Genomic DNA, 17,763 nt, shown 5'->3' with positions numbered 1-17,763 from the left:
ACCACTCAGCGGTTGCTTTGAGATTATCTGCTTATTGAACATTAATTCTTCAATTTGCAAGGAGATTAGACAACATTGGCTATTAATTGAACACTCATCCTGATTTGTTTGTGAGGAAGCTAGAGGTTGTGTCAAGCAAGCAATCATCCAATACTTTCCAGGCATTTTTCCTGTTTCTGGTGCCAGACCTCCAAAACCATCTCAGTGGTGCAACCTGAATTTTAATCCCACCTGAAAATTTAGTGACAGTCCACGAGTTTTAACAACAAACCGCTATCCTAGCCTTGCTCCCCAACCCCCTGCTTTGAACTGGTGCTCAGCCTGCTTTAAAAAGTTAGAATCATGTTCTAGCCCAATGGTTGTAAAAATGACATTCAGTGTCCCAAGGGCTGACAAGGTCCTGACATCTCAAGGTGTCACAAGATGGCAGATGTTGGGACAACAGCTTGCTTTGACTTGGGTGTATTTAAAGAGTGGGGAGGGGGGAGGGCATTAATCCAGCAGAGAGGTAGCTTGAAACTTTGAGTAAGCTAAGAGGAGCTGTGGTAACAGATGATGTGCTTAGGATTCTGATACTGAGCTCAATAGGATACTGAATTCCATCACCCTCTTCTCTGGACCAGGAACCCTTTTTTCCTCAACAAAGGAAAATAGTACTGCTTCCGGAATATTCTGTCCAAAGCAGAATAAAGACCCCGCTGCAAGTGCGTGCATTTAAAGCAGCATGCGGTTCTGAGGTAGTTGTCCCCTCCTCATATCTCCACAACGAGAGCACACAAGCAAATAGGCACGGGCCAGAAATCAGCACTGAAATTTCACATGCATTTGGGCGGTCGGATCATAATGCGATACCCACCTACTTCGCAGCAAAGCGTAACGTGATTATGGAGCAGGAGGCATCCCCCGCCCTCACCTCTCCTGGACTGGGTTGTTGGTATATGACCAAAAAAAAAAAGATGCATACAAATGTGGAGGCATCTTTTTTTGTATTTAAAGGGTACCGCAAGTTCAAGCCCGGGCAAAAGGAAATGCCACTGTCTGAAACCAAACAGAGCAGCTGCCAGTCAAAGTGGAACACACTCAGCTGGTCCAATGATATCACTGTGTAAGGCAGAGCATCTCTAGCTTTACTACTATGAAATGAATATTTTGTGGGACCCACAGGGTTTCTTATGTTTATAAATGTCATCCTGGGCTAAGAAGGTTGGGGTGTAGAGATTTCCCTCCTGCTGTTTTTTGAGCTGCAGTCTAAGAATTGTTTTCAATTTAAATGCAACATATACACTGCAGTCAATACGCAGCTGCCTGCTTGGTTTAAAAGCACATATTGTTTTACTGCATTATTATTATTAAATAAATAAATAAATAAATAAATAAATAAATAAATAAATAATCATTTATACCCCGCCCATCTGGCTGGGTTTCCCCAGCTACTCTGGGCAGTTTCCAACAGAATATTAAAAACAATACAGTGTCAGACATTAAAAACTTCCCTAAACAGGGCCACCTTCAGTTGCTTTTTAAAAGTAAAATAGTTGTTTATTGCCTTCACATCTGCTGGGAGGGCGTTCCACAGGGCAGGCACCACTACTGAGAAGGCCCTCTGCCTGGTGCCCTATAACCTCACTTCTCACAGCGAGGGAACCGCCAGAAGGCCCTCGGAGCTGGACCTCAGTGTCCAGGCTGAACGATGGGGGTGGAGACACTCCTTCAGGTACACAGGACTGAGGCAGTTTAGAGCTTTAAAGGTCAGCACCAACACTCTGAATTGTGCTCGGAAACATACTGGGAGTCAATGAAGATCTTTCAGGACCGGTGCTATATGGTCTCGGTGGCTACTCCCAGTCACCAGTCTAGCTGCCGCATTCTGGATTAATTGCAGTTTTTGAGTCACCTTCAAAGGTAGCCCCACGTAGAGCGCATTGCAGTAGTCCAAGCGGGAGATAACTAGAGCATGCACCACTCTGGCAAGATAGTATTATTTGAATTTATATACCGCCCTATACCTGGAGGTACATAAAAGTTTGTGCCGTGTTTATTCCTGCGTAATTTGAATAAAATATTGTGGGAGCCCAGGTAAGCCCTGCTCACATAATCAATCACATGATGCAACGTGCATATACCATTTGAATGGCAGTGCCCATCAACTTGGGGGGGGGCTCTAGCCCCCTCAAATATTTTATTGGCAGAGCTGAAGCCCCCATGGTCCCTAGGAGTTGTTCTCACAGCGTTGTATTATCATGCTAGCCTTTGAAAAATTACAAAGTCGGTGGAGGAGAAAGTAAACCTGCAAATCGGACTAAAATAAGAATTATTATTAATAATAATTTTATTATTTATGCCCCAGCCATCTAGCTGGGTTTCCCCAGCCATTCTTGTTCTGGGTAAAAGTTTAAACACCATGCAAATCTTAGGCTCACAGGACTTATAATATCCACGAAAATGTTGCACGAGTAGTTTCTGTCTGAAATTAAAAGATCTGGCAGATTTGCACGAAAACTGATTTCAGTGGGACCTCCTTCCAAGGAAATGCCATTAGGAATGGTAGTGTTTCAACTTTCCTGCTCTTGCACGCAAAGCGTCATCCCACCCCCCACCCCACCCCCAATTCGCAGTTTGGACTCTTTCATAATCTCCACCTTGCGCCCATGAAAGCTTAAGGTATCATTTAGTTATTCATTAAACCCAGGTGCCAATGACCAACTTGCACATGCCTTTAACTGCATCACCTCTGTGTGGAAGGGGAGAGGGAGGGGGGACGGAGAAGCGAGAGGGAAAGCAATCATTACAGCTGCACAAATTTATCATATCTGCGGAACTGAACTGCAAAGTGCAGCAATTTGTGCCTGATCTCTGAACTGTGAAGGCCGTGCAAAACTTTGAACCTTTTGCTGAAATGGAAAGACACAATAACTAGTCTTGGCTGAGCAAGTGCCAGATTAAGTTACCTCTGCTCAGTGTTAATGTAACATTGTTTTTGTGGGGGGTTTTGTGTGTGTTTTAAATGTTTAACTAGGACAGGGGGACTTCGTAGGGTATTGTGGTATTTAAGTGAGGGGCAGGAACCAGTGCAATTTACACTTGGGTTCAAAGTTTAATTCTGGTTGAAAGTTCACCTAGAGTTTTTTTATTCCATTCTGAAAGAAGTGGAATGAGACACAAACTTTGAAATCTTCCCTTTGTTGCACCCCACCGATGTTGCTCTACCTAAGCCAAAAGGTAGGCTCTGAAAGATTCATATAGATTTACACTGGGGAAATAAGTTAGAGAGGATTTGCCCCAACTATTTAAAGCACAATACACCTGTATTTCTATCAGAACAAGCACACGAAAGCTCGTTAAATTGGCTCCAAAATAGTCCTTATACCTTTTCTCCCCAGTAAAACTGGAATTCAGTTGCTTTTTCTGAAGATTTTAATGCCACCGTTATAAACGTGAAACTGTGTTAGAAAACTACACAAAACAAACCAGCCCTAGTTTGAACTGATGCCAATGTCACAAGAAGTGCATCTAAACCATCTCTCTTAAACACCTGAAACCCATTTTTTCTATTTCAGGACTGCAGTTCAGGAATACGATGCAAGCCTAGAATGCGTTTTTGGTACTTTCATATCACAAAATACATAAAGATTGAACCTGGGGGGAAATTAAACAATTTCCCCATTTATTTAATGAAACACAAGCACAATTCTCCGTTGTCAGCACGAGCTTTTCCTTGTGCGAAACTTCCATTACTCAGCCCTTTGAAAAGTGAAAATACTACACAAAATGCTGCACAAACTACACCGCTGAAACATGCATCGTATAAGCACAATATAGAAGCATTCTGCTTAAAATTATGTTTGCATAATACAGCAATGCTTCTTAGTGTAGACAAACAGTAATTAGTGCTTTTCACTGTACTAAGAAATCCCTGAAGCCAAAACTTCTTTCTTTCAGATCCCAGAGCCAAATTCATCATATCTACCTGTAGAATGACCTACTCCACAAGGTCGGCAGAACCGGATCCAAGAAAAATACAAAGATAAATTAATCTTGCTTTGCTTGGTTGATTTAAAAGAATGGCAACCCTTTTGCCTGCTCGGTTTTTAAGTCTTAAAACAATGGAACACATTTTTAATGCTGGGTTTAAATATGACTTTGACTATGTCAACTCTTATTACATCTATGAAATCTGTACACGTCGCCTGAACGGAAAAGTCTTTGAGGCGTTCCTGTGTTGTATGTTGATAATTATTTCATTTCATTTTTAAAACCCACAGTCCAGAGGAGAGCAGGGACCGGCTGCACTTTTAAACTTTAGCTGTTGGACATAAAATCAAACAAAATCTTGCATAAAAATCCAGTTTCCCTCTTACCTTTCTAGCCTTGCAGTCGCAACAGGTTAGTTCTGCTTCCACCTTTGATTGAATAACCTTTCCTCCGAGTCACGAGGTCTACATAACTCTCTGTTATACAGTACACATATGGTTTTATTGGTCAATGAGCTTTGGCTATTTAAATTCCATGGCAGTAATTTGCTAAAGGCACCTCGAAGCAGTCGGAATGGGTGGGACGCCGAAGGAAAGGAGATGTGGAGGCAGGGAGCTCATGCCAGCGGTTCGAAAAATTAATTGAAAACCCCCACCTGTAGCTAATGGATTTATATGAGGCTGATCTGAAGCTTAAAGAGAAAGAATAGGAGACGCACAGTTTAAATTCCTACTCCTGGAGGAAAATGTCAAACAGAAGAAAAGAAAGAAAGACTTAGCTGAGGCTCTGAAATTGGCAAAAAGGGAGTGATTCATATACAAACAACTTCTTCCCAGCACAAGGCGTTGTGCAAATAGTTTGTGTGACTCAAAACAGATAAGATAAGGAGGAAGGGCAAATTTTGCTTGACAGTAGGGCTTTTTGGGGAGGGAGAGGGGGGAGTGAATTCTATCTTTATGCCAACGGATCAGAATTTAGGCTACTTGTCAGGATTCTTCAATTATGAAGAAGAAGAAAGAGAGAGCCACAATTCTTCAATGCAAGAGAGGCAGAGTAAACGAAGATTCCCCCCCAAAATACAGAATTGTGCATGGTTATCTACCAGGTGTTTGCTGTTTCTGTAGCAAATAAGTAATTGACTAGATAGATAGATAGATAGATAGACAGACAGACAGACAGACAGACAGACAGACAGACAGACAGACAGATACAGATCCTCCAAGTGTCCCTGTTTTCCAGGGGCATCCCTAATTTAGAGAAGCCATCCCGGTTTCTGATTTGATCCCGGAATGTCCCACTTTTCCATAGGATGTCCCTACTGTCATTGGAGAAATGTTGGAGGGTATGGAATAGGATGTCCCTAAAGGTAAAGGTAAAGGTACCCCTGCCCGTATGGGCCAGTCTTGCCAGACTCTAGGGTTGTGCGCTCATCTCACTCTATAGGCCGGGAGCCAGCGCTGTCCGCAGACACTTCCGGGTCACGTGGCCAGCGTGACAAGCTGCATCTGGCGAGCCAGCGCAGCACACGGAACGCCGTTTACCTTCCCGCTGGTAAGCGGTCCCTATTTATCTACTTGCACCCGGGGGTGCTTTCGAACTGCTAGGTTGGCAGGCGCTGGGACCGAACGATGGGAGCGCACCCTGCCGCGGGGATTCGAACCGCCGACCATGCGATCGGCAAGTCCTAGGCGCTGAGGTTTTACCCACAGCGCCACCCGCGTCCCCTAGGATGTCCCTATTTTCCTTATAATACCATAGGGAGTTATTTCCTCCTCTCTCTCTACCAATTTTCAGACCCTTCAAGTGTCCCTATTTTCCAGGGACATCCCTAATTTAGAGAAACCATCCCAGTTTCTGATTTGATCCCGGAATGTCCCACTTTTCTTTAGGATGTCCCTCTTGTCATTGGATAAATTTTGGAAGGTATGGAGTTATCTGACCCCCGAGCTGCCTGAAGGCAATCCTGTACAGTATAGGGACCTCTTTTTTTTATAAAAACAGTTTAATGTTTATTATGTTGGAAGCTGCCCAGAGTGGCTGGGGCAACCCAGTCATATGTGTGGGGTATAAATAGTAAAATTGTCCTTATGGAATGGGACGTCCCTATTTCCATTAGAGAAATGTAGGACGGTACGTTGATACCATAGTAAAAAGCAAGGGGGAGGGGTGAAACATGATTCACGGCATAAATACGGTCTGTACATAACACTCGGTCCCACGAGCACTTAGGTAAAGCAAACACCACACCTTTTTCAGTCAGTTAAACTGAAAGGCTCTTTGGGGGCTGAATTTGCCAGTTCAGCAAGCTAAAAACAGCCAGCGGGAGCGAGAAAAAGGCTTTTCTCCAGGATATGATGAATTATCAGAGATTCTGTGTCCTCCTACACAAGGTTAAAAGCGAACACAGTAGAAATTACAATCTGACCTCCCTTCTAGTACAAGGAAGTAACAATTCTTCCCAGAAAGCGATCTACCATTTTTTGGCCTCTGCTTCACAATAGCTGATTTTTCAGAAGGCTAGCTTGAAACACGTTCAGGATTCTTGCTATAACCATCGGAGGAAACCGGTTTCGTAGGTCACTTCTATGGCAGCTCAGCTACTGGAAGATCTCAGCAGGGTAACTATTATGCTCAAATGGGGATCTTTGCTGTGTGGTCCAAAGTTAGCTCCCTCCCCTCAAAAAATGCCCTCACCCTCATGCATTTCGTTATTGCATACGTTGACAAAAATAAGGGCTTTTTTCTTCCTTTGGGGAGACCTGCAGAGTCTTATGTGGTAACATAATACCAACCTTACTGTATGTTTGTGAAACATGGACCACTTATAAACACCGTCTCCAACTCTCGAAAGATTCCATCAACAGTGTCTCTGGAAATTTTTACACATCACTTGGGAAGACAGGCAAACTAATACCAGTATACTGGAAGAAGCAAAGATCACCACTGTCAAAGCAATGATTCTTCAACATCAACTTTGTTGGACTGGGTCATGTTGTTCGGAAGCCTGATTATCATCTTCCAAACCAACTGCTCTACTCTGAACTTAAAAATGGAAAGAGAAATGCTGGTGGTCAACAAAAGAGGTTTTAAAGACTCTCTCAAGGCAAATCTTAGAAAATGTAGTATAAACACCGACAACTGGGAAAACACTGGCCTGCGAGCGCTCCAGTTGGAGAACAGCCTTTACCAAAGGTGTCATGGGCTTTGAAGATGCTTGAACTCAGGACAAAAGGGAGAAAGCTAGAAGGAAGGCAAGCTTGGCAAACCCTCACCGTGATCAACTCCCGCCTGGAAACCTTTGTTCCTACTGTGGAAGAACGTGTGGATCCAGAATTGGCCTCCACTGTCACTTACTGTTAAAACCATGTTCATGGAAGACAATCTTACTCAGCTCTGAGTGATCGCCAAAGAAGAAGAAGAAGAAGAAGAAGAAGAAGAAGAAGAAGAAGAAGAAGAAGAAGAAGAAGGTGGTAACATAATACAATGCAGTTTGCAGAACACATGATGACAGTGAGATTTTAAAGATTCTGGCAGAAGGTACCAGAAGGCACTGGAGTTGAATTCCACAAAAGTCCAAAAGCATCAAGTCTCTTTCATGTTCAGCCCCACACAATTTCTTTTTGCTCTGGTTACCATGAGAGGTCTGCCGCTGACTTCAATAGCATACCCAAGAACAAAACAAAAAATTTTTTTCTTTCCAGTAGCACTTTAAAGACCAACTAAGTTAGTTCTTGGTATGAGCTTTCGTGTGCATGCACACTTCTTCAGATACACTGTGAAGTGTATCTGAAGAAGTGTGCATGCACACGAAAGCTCATACCAAGAACTAACTTAGTTGGTCTTTAAGGTGCTACTGGAAAGAAAAAAATTTTTTGTTTTGACTATGGCAGACCAACACAGCTACCTTTCTATACCCAAGAACATTTATCAATGAAAACAGGGATGTCTTATTCTGTAATAATAATGATGATGTTGATGATGATAATACTCTGGGAGCCTCCAATGCATATAAAAACATAATGAAGTTATATAGCGCTGCCTTCAGATGTCTTCCAAAGGTTGTCTAGTTACTTATCTCCTTGGCTCTGGGGTTCACATAACTCCATCCCCTCCACAATTTCTCCAATGAAAATAGGGACATCCGAAAGGAAAAGTGGAACCTTCTGGGATTGAATCAAAAACTGGGATGGCTTCTGTAAATTTGGGATGTCCCTGGAAAAAGGGCACTTGGAGGGTCTGTGAAATATATTCGGAGTCGAGAGTGGATTTCATGCTCTTTATTCAGCTCATAGTGGTGAGGAGGAATGGAAGTTCCTCCAGAATGTCTGCTTTATATACATTATTTACACAATGGGCCCCACGTGATTGGCTAATTCCGGGATTCTCCTGTAGGCCAATCAGGTTGCGGATTCCCTTCCATCTGGAGCTGGATTGGGTGGCTCCTGTAGACCAATCAGACTGCTGCATTCTGAATCCTATTGTTCTAGGACCAATCAGACTGCTGCATTCTGAATCCTATTGTTCTAGGACCAATCAGACTGCTGCATTCTGAATCCTATTGTTCTAGGACCAATCAGACTGCTGCATTTTGGATCCTATTCAACTCAGTACGTAACAGTCTGCAATAGTATGTAGACTGTACCCATCAAGGAAAGTGCAGGCAACTTTTTGTCTGTCCAGGGCTACATTCATTTTGTGGTAACTTGTCGGAGGCCATGTGGTTGTGGTGGGTTGAGGAGCCAAAGGCAGCAGTGGTGAAGGGACATTTTCCCTCTTTCTGCCCCCTCTCTCTGCTACCCACTGACTTCTCTTTTTCCTTTTTTGCCTGGTGGGATGCAAGAAGCAGAAAAGATCACCCTCACGATAGGTCTGAACTGATAGCATACCCAGGGCAGTGTTAGAAACTGTGATATGAAAACTAGGAGCTACATGGCACCTTAAACCTAAGTTATGGGTGCCGCAATGGAATATCTAGGTGCGCTTTTTTAATAACAAGAATACAAAGCTGAAAATGAATGAACTGCAGCTAAAATCATTTTTGCACATGGTCTAGTCCTTCCCCTGCCTACCCCACTGATATTCTTAAGAGGGTCTCTTCTCCAGTCTTCAGAGAGTGGCTGGAAGTGGAGAGGCAGAAAAAGGTCTTCCTTTCATTCCAGCAGTGGCAGTTAAATATTAGGTGCAGTACTGAGTCCAGAGCTCAGAAACTGCTCAAGTGGATGAAATTCCCGGTCGCAAAATCTGCCTAGAACAATGGGAAAACTGACTTGCGAAATTAGGTCAAGGATCACAGGCTGCCCACCTGTGTGGCCAAAATAATCCAAATATTATGTTAAGAAAAGCTGAATTCTGCAACCTGTATCCATTACGCAAATTAGTCAAACAACTCAATCGTGTTCAAATATGCTTTTATCGGGATACTTTGTTGTAGTTCACGGGGAGGAGACAAGGAGCTATGCAAGACGTTGAAATCCCAGCAAGCAACTCACGGCATTCCTTCTACTTTCCGAGATTTCGGCAGATTATCCATTAGAAATTGTCTTCACAGCCATAATGAGGAAAGGCTTGTTTGTTTCCAAAGGCAAGATTTTGAGTTGCGCCCTCAATGTCACATTTTGGGGATTCTATTCTTAGAATTCAAAAGAAGACTGACAATTCCTTTCGGATTCTGCAGAACAGGCTTTTACAAAAAAATACATCTCTTTACATAAAGACGTACCTCCCTTAGCAACCTTTTTAATAAATAAACATGCAGCAGCCTTTCAAAATGACGCTTCATACAAATGTAGCCATACGACAGATTCTGATAAGACTATCTGAAGGTTTATCTTCCTCCTCTGAAATTTTCAAGCCATAAAAGGCGCTTTTTCTTTCTTCCTAAGGTACAACCATCAACCATCGCAACAGAGGTTATTCAGCCATCTTGATTCTGCAGTCATATTTAGCAAGCTTTTAAATTATGACAGCTATGTGCTTATGTAGAAATTCAGTTTAAAACTATTTTGCTTTTTCAGAAAAATTAAACGTAGATTGTATCAGTGTTTGAAACTGGGATAGAAAAGCTAGGAGCCAAATGGCTCCTGGGACCTGGGTTGTAGGTGCCAAAACAGAATGTCTAGTCGCCATTTTGGGGGGGGAGGTGTCCGGAAACAGTTTTTATATATTATTTTGATAAGCATGAACTAATATGCAATTCACAGAAGTGACACATTGTTAATATCACAATTTAAGCAAAAATTGTTAGTACATGTTTAATTTGGTGTTTACAATAAAAATACTGGTACCAAACTTCAGTATTCAAAACACTGCTTTCTATTGTTAAACCCCTTAACATATTGCCTACCCTTAAGATATACAGTACTTCCAGGCTTCAAAGCACACACATTTCAGTAATCCTTTAGCATCAACCAGGCGCAAAAAAATGGCACCCAGACTTTTTGAGTCATTCGCTAATGGAGAATCTTTAGGTGCAAAATGTGCCTGGCATCCTGCTAATTCTAAATTCTGGTTTGTATTATCTTATTATGTAGCTAAGGTATTTATCTTATTTTCAGAAACAAATCCTGCCTACTTTCAGCAGCCAGAAACACCATAACCAGACACTGGAGAGACCTGTCAGGAGTAAGCATGGACCAATGGTAGCAAATAGTATGGGAAACAGCCCTACTAGAAAAATTAACCAATAAACTGAAACTGACACGGGGACAAACAGAAGAAGATGCCTTTACCCCAGTATGGCTCCCCTTTATCACATACACAGCCCAACGAGACAATGACAATAATCCACCAACAGCATACAAATCAATATGGCTAACCTGATCCAAAACACCCACCCACCCCACTCACACACGAAAACAAAGATCACCACAGCCAACCACAAGTGAACAGCCACACCCTAGGCCAACCCCAACCTCTCTCACCACCAAAGGAACACAAGTGAACAGCACAAGCAACGCTGACACCAAACCCTACATACATCGAGCATAATAGAAACATTGCCACCCGCCCCCACCCATCTTCCCTCCCTCCACCCCTTTTTCCCCCCTCCCCCTAATGTCTCAGCAAATGAAACGGATTTGTAAAAATGTTACATGGAAAAAATACGAGAGACATTACACTTACTTCTGTAAAACAAGAAAATCTTTAATTTAAAAAAAAACAACCAAGAAAAAAAAGAAACAAATCCTACTGAATGGAGCATGACTTTGGGCTCATCCACACTTTCTCTTTCCCTGCTGCTTTCCTGGGGGGGGGGGACACTCTTTAGCAATCAATCAGAGCAAAAGGGAATCTGGGTTTTGTCCAGATTGACATTTGCTCTGATTTAACAGCCAAGAGTGGGTTTTCCCTGGGAAAGGAGCAGGGCAAGGGAAAAACTGCTCAGGCCTGTGCTTTATCGGCACAAGAAAAGTGGAAGTGTGAACAAACTCTTACTTCCAAGGACATAGGAAAGGACTGAGCTGATTACACAGAGAGATAGCTCAGTCAGTACAGCATGAGACTCTTAATCTCAGGGTTATGGGTTCGAATCCCGAACTGGGCAAAATATTGTGCCAAGCAGGGGGTCTGTCAATGGGCTAGCTTCCATGGCAACACTGCCATTGGACCAATCACAACACTTTACCCCCAAAAAAATGAATTGAGAGAGAGGCAGAACTGAAAGTAAAGAGAAGTTGGAGTGTTTCAATTTTAACATGAGAGAGCATAAAGCACATCTTCCAAAAATCTTGTGGAAATGTACAAGCACTTTTGACTGATGAAGGTTAAGTTCATACAACAGCCCCTTTTTGAAATCTTCAAGGAACATGTTAAGAGTCTGAATGCATTTTAAGGAAATGCTTGATAGTGAAAATTGGATTCCAAAGAACTCTTTCATGTACTTATGAATTTACATCCTATGCCCTTTTAAAATGTGTTTTTTGGGGGAGGCTATTGGGTTGTTGTTTTTATTTTTATTAGGTATTTTGTGGTTTTATTTTTGTGGTTTTATATCTTTATTTTATTCTGTGAACTGCCCTGAGACCCCTGGGTATAGGGCAGTATAATGATAATGATAATGATAATGATAATGATAATGATAATGATGATGATGATGATGATAATAATAATAATAATAATAATAATAATAATAATAATAATGTGTTTTTAATTTTCAAGTGGAAAGTTTTGGTTTTTTCTCCAGTATCAGTGCTATTTATTTTTACTCGTTAATGCAGAATACATACTTCTGATTCCAAAATTGTAACTGAAAACACTGAGTACACTCGCTGTTTCAGGATACATAGGGCTCTGACTGTTTACTCCTGAGTAACTCTCTATAGACTCTATAAGGCGCCCTTGATGTTTGGGACAACAACTCCAATAATCTCTGAGCATTGGAAACGTTGGCTGGTGCAGAAGAGAGTTGGAAAGTCCCTAACAATGTCATACCCTCCAGCACCTCTCCGATTAAAATAGGGACATCCTATCTGAAAGGCAACAGATTCCCCACCCCTGGCCTAGAGGTTTCTAAAATGCTGTTTGGATTCAAGTATTTGAGAATCATGTCCTTAGGCTTAAGGGGGGTTCAGCTCTTCTTTCACTTTAAGTTATATAGAGTAAAGAACCAGGGTACAGAAGCAAAAACGGGGACTTATTCCACAATGTTAATAATTCACATCTGGGGGAAAACACTTAGAGTTAGCTCATTAAAAGAGCAACCAGATGAAGACTGGTGCTGTGGGACAACACCTGCTTCTCGGCTGTTCTCTTAGAAATCAAATGAGGCTTGTCGTCTTCAAAACTACTCAGAGGATCACTGAGCCATCCTAAGACTTCAAGGGCCAAAGAAAACAGCAGCCTCTTTTGATATGCCATGTGGAAATGAGAGTGCAAGGTAGAATTGCACAGAACCGGGGACAGCACAAAACACATATTTTGCAGGAGGTCAGTGCAATGCAAACATGATTTCATTTCTGCTGTGGTCTGAAGTAGAGCTTTGAACCACATGCAGCTACTATCTTAGAGGTAAAAGTGTCCTTATTAAAATCTTTTTATATATAATTTTTTGTTTCGTTTTACAATTTAAAATACTCCTTTTACATGCTTAAGATATCAATGACTTCCTTTCTTCTCCTTCCATGGGTCATTTTACATACCATAAATCCCTGCATATTTTACAAAAACTATACCATTATTGCATCCATCAAAACTTATTTACGCTGTTGAATTTATCTTAATGCCACCTACGTTTTCAGCTGTACACTGTTATTTCCCATATATTCAATAAACGTTTTCCAATCTTCTTTAAACGTATGTTCTTCTTGTTCTCTTATTCTATATGTTAAGGCTGCGAGTTGTGCATATTCTGACAACTTAAGCTGCCATTCTTCTTTGGTTGGGACCTCGCTTGTTTTACATTTTTTTGGGCTAACAAAACACGGGCCGTAGTAGTGGCCTATGTATATAACCTTTTTAGACACCTGGGAATTCCCAGGGTCCTTATTAAAATCTTCCACAGCAGCTGCAGGGTTCACTCTTGATAAGGTTAGCAGGGAAGCACTTATTTTGGTAAGATGTGATCTCAGTACCTTGGGAAGGAGACAGTACACTGCACTGACTCTGTTAGGTATGCTGTCTAGTTTGTACATTACCTGCTCCTTTTGTTCCTTTAATGGGAGCTTCCCCGCCCTGCAAATAGCAGCTGTGGAGCCCCCAGTCCAGACTAAGACTGCAACAGGAGGTAAAGTGTTAATGACCCCCCTACAACCCATGTGAAGGTCCTCCTGCTGACTATTTGTGAAAGAAAAATACTGTGTTTCAGGGCAAAGGTACACACATACCCACCAAGTGTCCTGGGAAAAACAGGACACCCCCCCCATTTTTTACGTGAGATTGCATTGGTCGTTTTGGGTGATGCTATCTCATGCGCTTGCATGCTGCAATCTCTCGTCGAAAAAGTGTTGCCCCCCCCCAGTGCCACGATCTTGCGCAGCACCCAGAAACACGGGTTTTGGGACATCATGCGAGATCACACACCCCCAAATGTGCTTTGGGGGGGGGTAGATCTCAGTGTTGGGACGCGGGTGGCACTGTGGGTTAAAACACAGAGCCTAGGACTTGCCGATCAGAAGGTCGGCGGTTTGAATCCCCGCGACAGGGTGAGCTCCCGTTGCTCGGTCCCTGCTCCTGCCAACCTAGCAGTTCGAAAGCACACCAAAGTGCAAGTAGATAAATAGGTACCGCTCTGGTGGGAAGGTAAACGGCGTTTCCGTGCACTGCTCTGGTTCTCCAGAAGCGGCTTAGTCATGCTGGCCACATGACCCGGAAGCTGTACTCGGCCAATAAAGCAAGATGAGCGCCGCAACCCCAGAGTTGGCCACAACTGGACCTAATGGTCAGGGGTCCCTTTACCTTTAGATCTCAGTGTGGGTCATGTGACTCACCTGGGAGAACGTCTCAGAAGATGTGCATCCAATTTTTTTAATCTAAAAAAGTTGGGACAATATGCGCATGTCGTTGGGCCCTCTTCGCCGTACTGCCATAGGCTCAATATCACATGCAGGGCAAGTATGGAAGATGGAGGAAACTTATTTTTGGTTCAGGAAAGTGCGCTTTAGCAGCTTTCCTGCTCCCCAAAATATCAATGCATCGTTTGTTATCTAGGTAAGTATTTGCATTAAAATGGAGAACCCTTCTTGTGTGTTAACGCAACATCAAGCAGATTTTGGCTGAGAAAATATACTGTATTTACGGTAAACCTACCATGTATTTATCATGCTTTTTTTTTTTATCTTAAGTTATCCTATAGCCTGCAGCATTTTGCTACACAAAACTGCCCTTTGGATCTTACTAATAAACAGCGCCAGCCAAACGTTGACGTTTTCTTGCATGGTTGGCTGATGGTTCTGGTTGCATCTGTGACTCCAGTTACTTATCTTGTTGTCGTTTAGAGATGTGTATCCACTAAAAACCGCTCCTCCCAGTGAGAACACATGTAAGTATAATGCAAGAAGAGAAGCCATTTAAGTCCTACAGCTAGAATGAATAAACGTTTGCAGTATCTTTCTCCCTCTTTCGGCTGTGCCATCAATCACATGCACAAATTAACGAAAAGACAACAAACACACTCTTTAAAAAATACGCAGATTTTAACAAATGTTTCATCATCTTTTCTTAGCTAACAAGGTGCCCAACGTTTGTCCAGTCTTGCACCTTGCACTATTTATGTAGAAACATATTCCGTTTTTAATAGGCATAAACACAATCTATATTCTGAGGAAGGAGTGAGCTGGAAGAGCCTCCTAATGAGATCAGGATGAAATATTAGATATGTACAAGGTCCCGTTCTCATTTCTGCAGCTCGTCAGCTGACTAATCAGCTGACAAATCCATTACTAAACCAGGGGAACTAAACATCGGTCTGGGAGGAAGGGAACCTCTTGCTAATCTTCTCAGGACCTTTAAGGTCAGCTCTTGCTTAAACTTTAGCTGACAACGTGGAGAGAGAGAGAATGCATCAAAAAGAGGGGAGTTAAATTGATTTATAGGCCTGAAACATGCAACTCGAGCACTCTTCCCTTTAACTTTCCCACCCACCATCTACTCCAGTCTTCATGTTGCAGGAGCCACAATTCCAGCAGGGCTTCTGTGCTTTTTCAATAGCTACATGACCGGCAGAAAATCAGCAAGTGCAAGTTTCTCCCACATAGGGGTGCAGTCAGGGCCGGATTTAGGTTTGATGAGGCCCTAAGCTACTGAAGGTAATGGGGCCCTTTATATGTCCAGCTGTCCTTTGTCAACAACAAATTGTCACTGTTTTTGTGTTGAATATATGCTATGTGGTAATTTATGGACCTACACAACACAAAACACTGTTGCTGTAGGTAGGTTTTATTTTATTTGTTTTTTATCTTATATTTTGGAAATGTACATCCAGGGTTTTTTCCCCTTCATATTTTTTTTGGGGGGGGCCAAGAGAGTGGGGCCCTAAACTATAGCTTGTTTAGCTTATACAGTGGTACCTCGGGTTACATACGCTTCAGGTTACAGAGGCTTCAGGTTACAGACTCTGCTAACCCAGAAATAGTGCTTCAGGTTAAGAAGTTTGCTTCAGGATGAGAAGAGAAATCATGCTCCGGCGGTGCGGCAGCAGCAGGAGGCCCCATTACCTAAAGTGGTGCTTCAGGTTAAGAACAGTTTCAGTTTAAGTACGGACCTCCGGAATGAATTAAGTACTTAACCCGAGGGACCCCTGTACCCAAAAAGCGCCTTTTGTTGCTTTTGGTATCCCTCACCAGTCTCTGCTCATTCTGAACTTTAGCTTTCCTTACACCTGCTACTCAGTGACCTGCCCTTCCTTTATCAGTTCATCGGTGATCACGCCTGTTGTGCCGCAACATGGACTTTAAAAGACGTCTCTCCTTTTTCATTCCCACTAGCATTGCCTGCAATTGCACCTTTCTTTCGCAAACTCTCACTTAGCTCAAGTGCCCTTTGCCATTGCTATATCTAGCCATGAAATCTGTCTGCAATTTTCTGACCTTATCAAAATCATATTTCCTGAAATCCAAGGTGCTCTCATCTTTAGCTTTCCGTAATATCAAAATTGTGTGGTCCCTTTTCCCCAAAGGTCCTACTGCTCCTGACTAAAGTTGCATTCAGACGTGGGGTTTTTGTTAGTTTTCCTAGCACTTCTGTCCCGATTTCTAATGTTCCTTTTGCACTCCATTACCTGCATTGTTATGAACCTGAGGCGTTCTGATCAATATAATGCAATGTTGTGTCAAATTTTAAATAGCAGGAAAGAACTGTGTGTCGGGGTACTACCCCAAATTTCACTGTGTGAGTGGCAGTGGCACGATCGTGAAAACCTGTCTCTGTGAACCGCCCTAAGACCTCCGGGTATAGGGCAGTATAAAGGTAAAGGGACCCCTGACCATTAGGTCCAGTCGTGGCCGACTCTGGGGTTGCAGCGCTCATCTCACTTTATTGCCCAAGGGAGCCGGCGTACAGCTTCTGGGTCATGTGGGCAGCATGACTAAGCCGCTTCTGGTGAACCAGAGCAGCGCACGGAAACAACGCCGTTTACCTTCCCACCAGAGCGGTACCTATTTATCTACTTGCACTTTGACGTGCTTTCGAACTGCTAGGTTGGCAGGAGCAGGGACCGAGTAACAGGAGCTCACCCCGTCGCAGGGATTCGAACTGCCGACCTTCTGATCAGCAAGTCCTAGGCTCTGTGGTTTAGGGTATAGGGCAGTATATAAACTCAATAAATAATAATGATAAGAATAAGAATAAAAAATAACACCGCCAGATTCCCACAATTTTCTGAGTGTAAAGGTTTAAAGTGGATTTCCCCCCAGAAAAAAAACACTAAAAAAACTAATAAATTTCCAGAAGTGACTTTTATACTATGTGAAACCGTATCAGGTAAGGAAACGTCAGAAAAATGGAATAAACTGCGGTCTTAGTACCGCCCAACTTTTATCCTATTGGCTGGGTTAAAAAAAACAAACAGGAATTCAACTGGTGGAGCTTTTCCCCTTCACTGCACCCAGTGCTCATCCTGAAGCAAAGTTCTTAACCTGAGGTACTATTTCTGGGTTAGTGGAGTCTGTAACCTGAAGCGTCTGTAACCCGAGGTACCACTGTACATTGGAAGCAAGAGGAAGGGAATTCTGGTATGCCCAGTGCCGACTAAGGGTGCTGAAATCTTAACAAGTAACAAAGAGAAAATGGAATTATTCACCTCCCCTTTTGCTCCTGCCTTCTTCCCAAAGGTGAACTGCATGCAACCTCACATAAGGC

The 17,763-nt window shown here is 42.7% G+C and overlaps 1 protein-coding gene across 7 annotated transcripts in view; it reads right to left on the bottom strand.

Annotated features, from left to right (window-relative positions):
- Window positions 1-17,763, bottom strand: part of RBM47 (RNA binding motif protein 47) — an 89,360-nt gene that overhangs the window by 13,395 nt on the left and 58,202 nt on the right. Inside the window, exon 1 of one of the 7 annotated variants that reach the window (XM_053403643.1) lies at window positions 4,359-4,448. The exons of the other annotated variants lie outside the window; for them this stretch is intronic. The gene's annotated coding sequence lies outside the window, so the exon portion shown is untranslated. Of the gene's footprint in view, window positions 1-4,358; window positions 4,449-17,763 lie in introns of those variants that run through there. 7 annotated transcript variants of the gene reach the window in all.

This window comes from Podarcis raffonei, chromosome 9, assembly GCF_027172205.1.
Source record: "Podarcis raffonei isolate rPodRaf1 chromosome 9, rPodRaf1.pri, whole genome shotgun sequence".
Lineage (NCBI taxonomy): Eukaryota > Metazoa > Chordata > Lepidosauria > Squamata > Lacertidae > Podarcis > Podarcis raffonei.
Note: the sequence above shows the minus strand (reverse complement) of the source record. Positions and strands in the feature narration are given on the sequence as shown.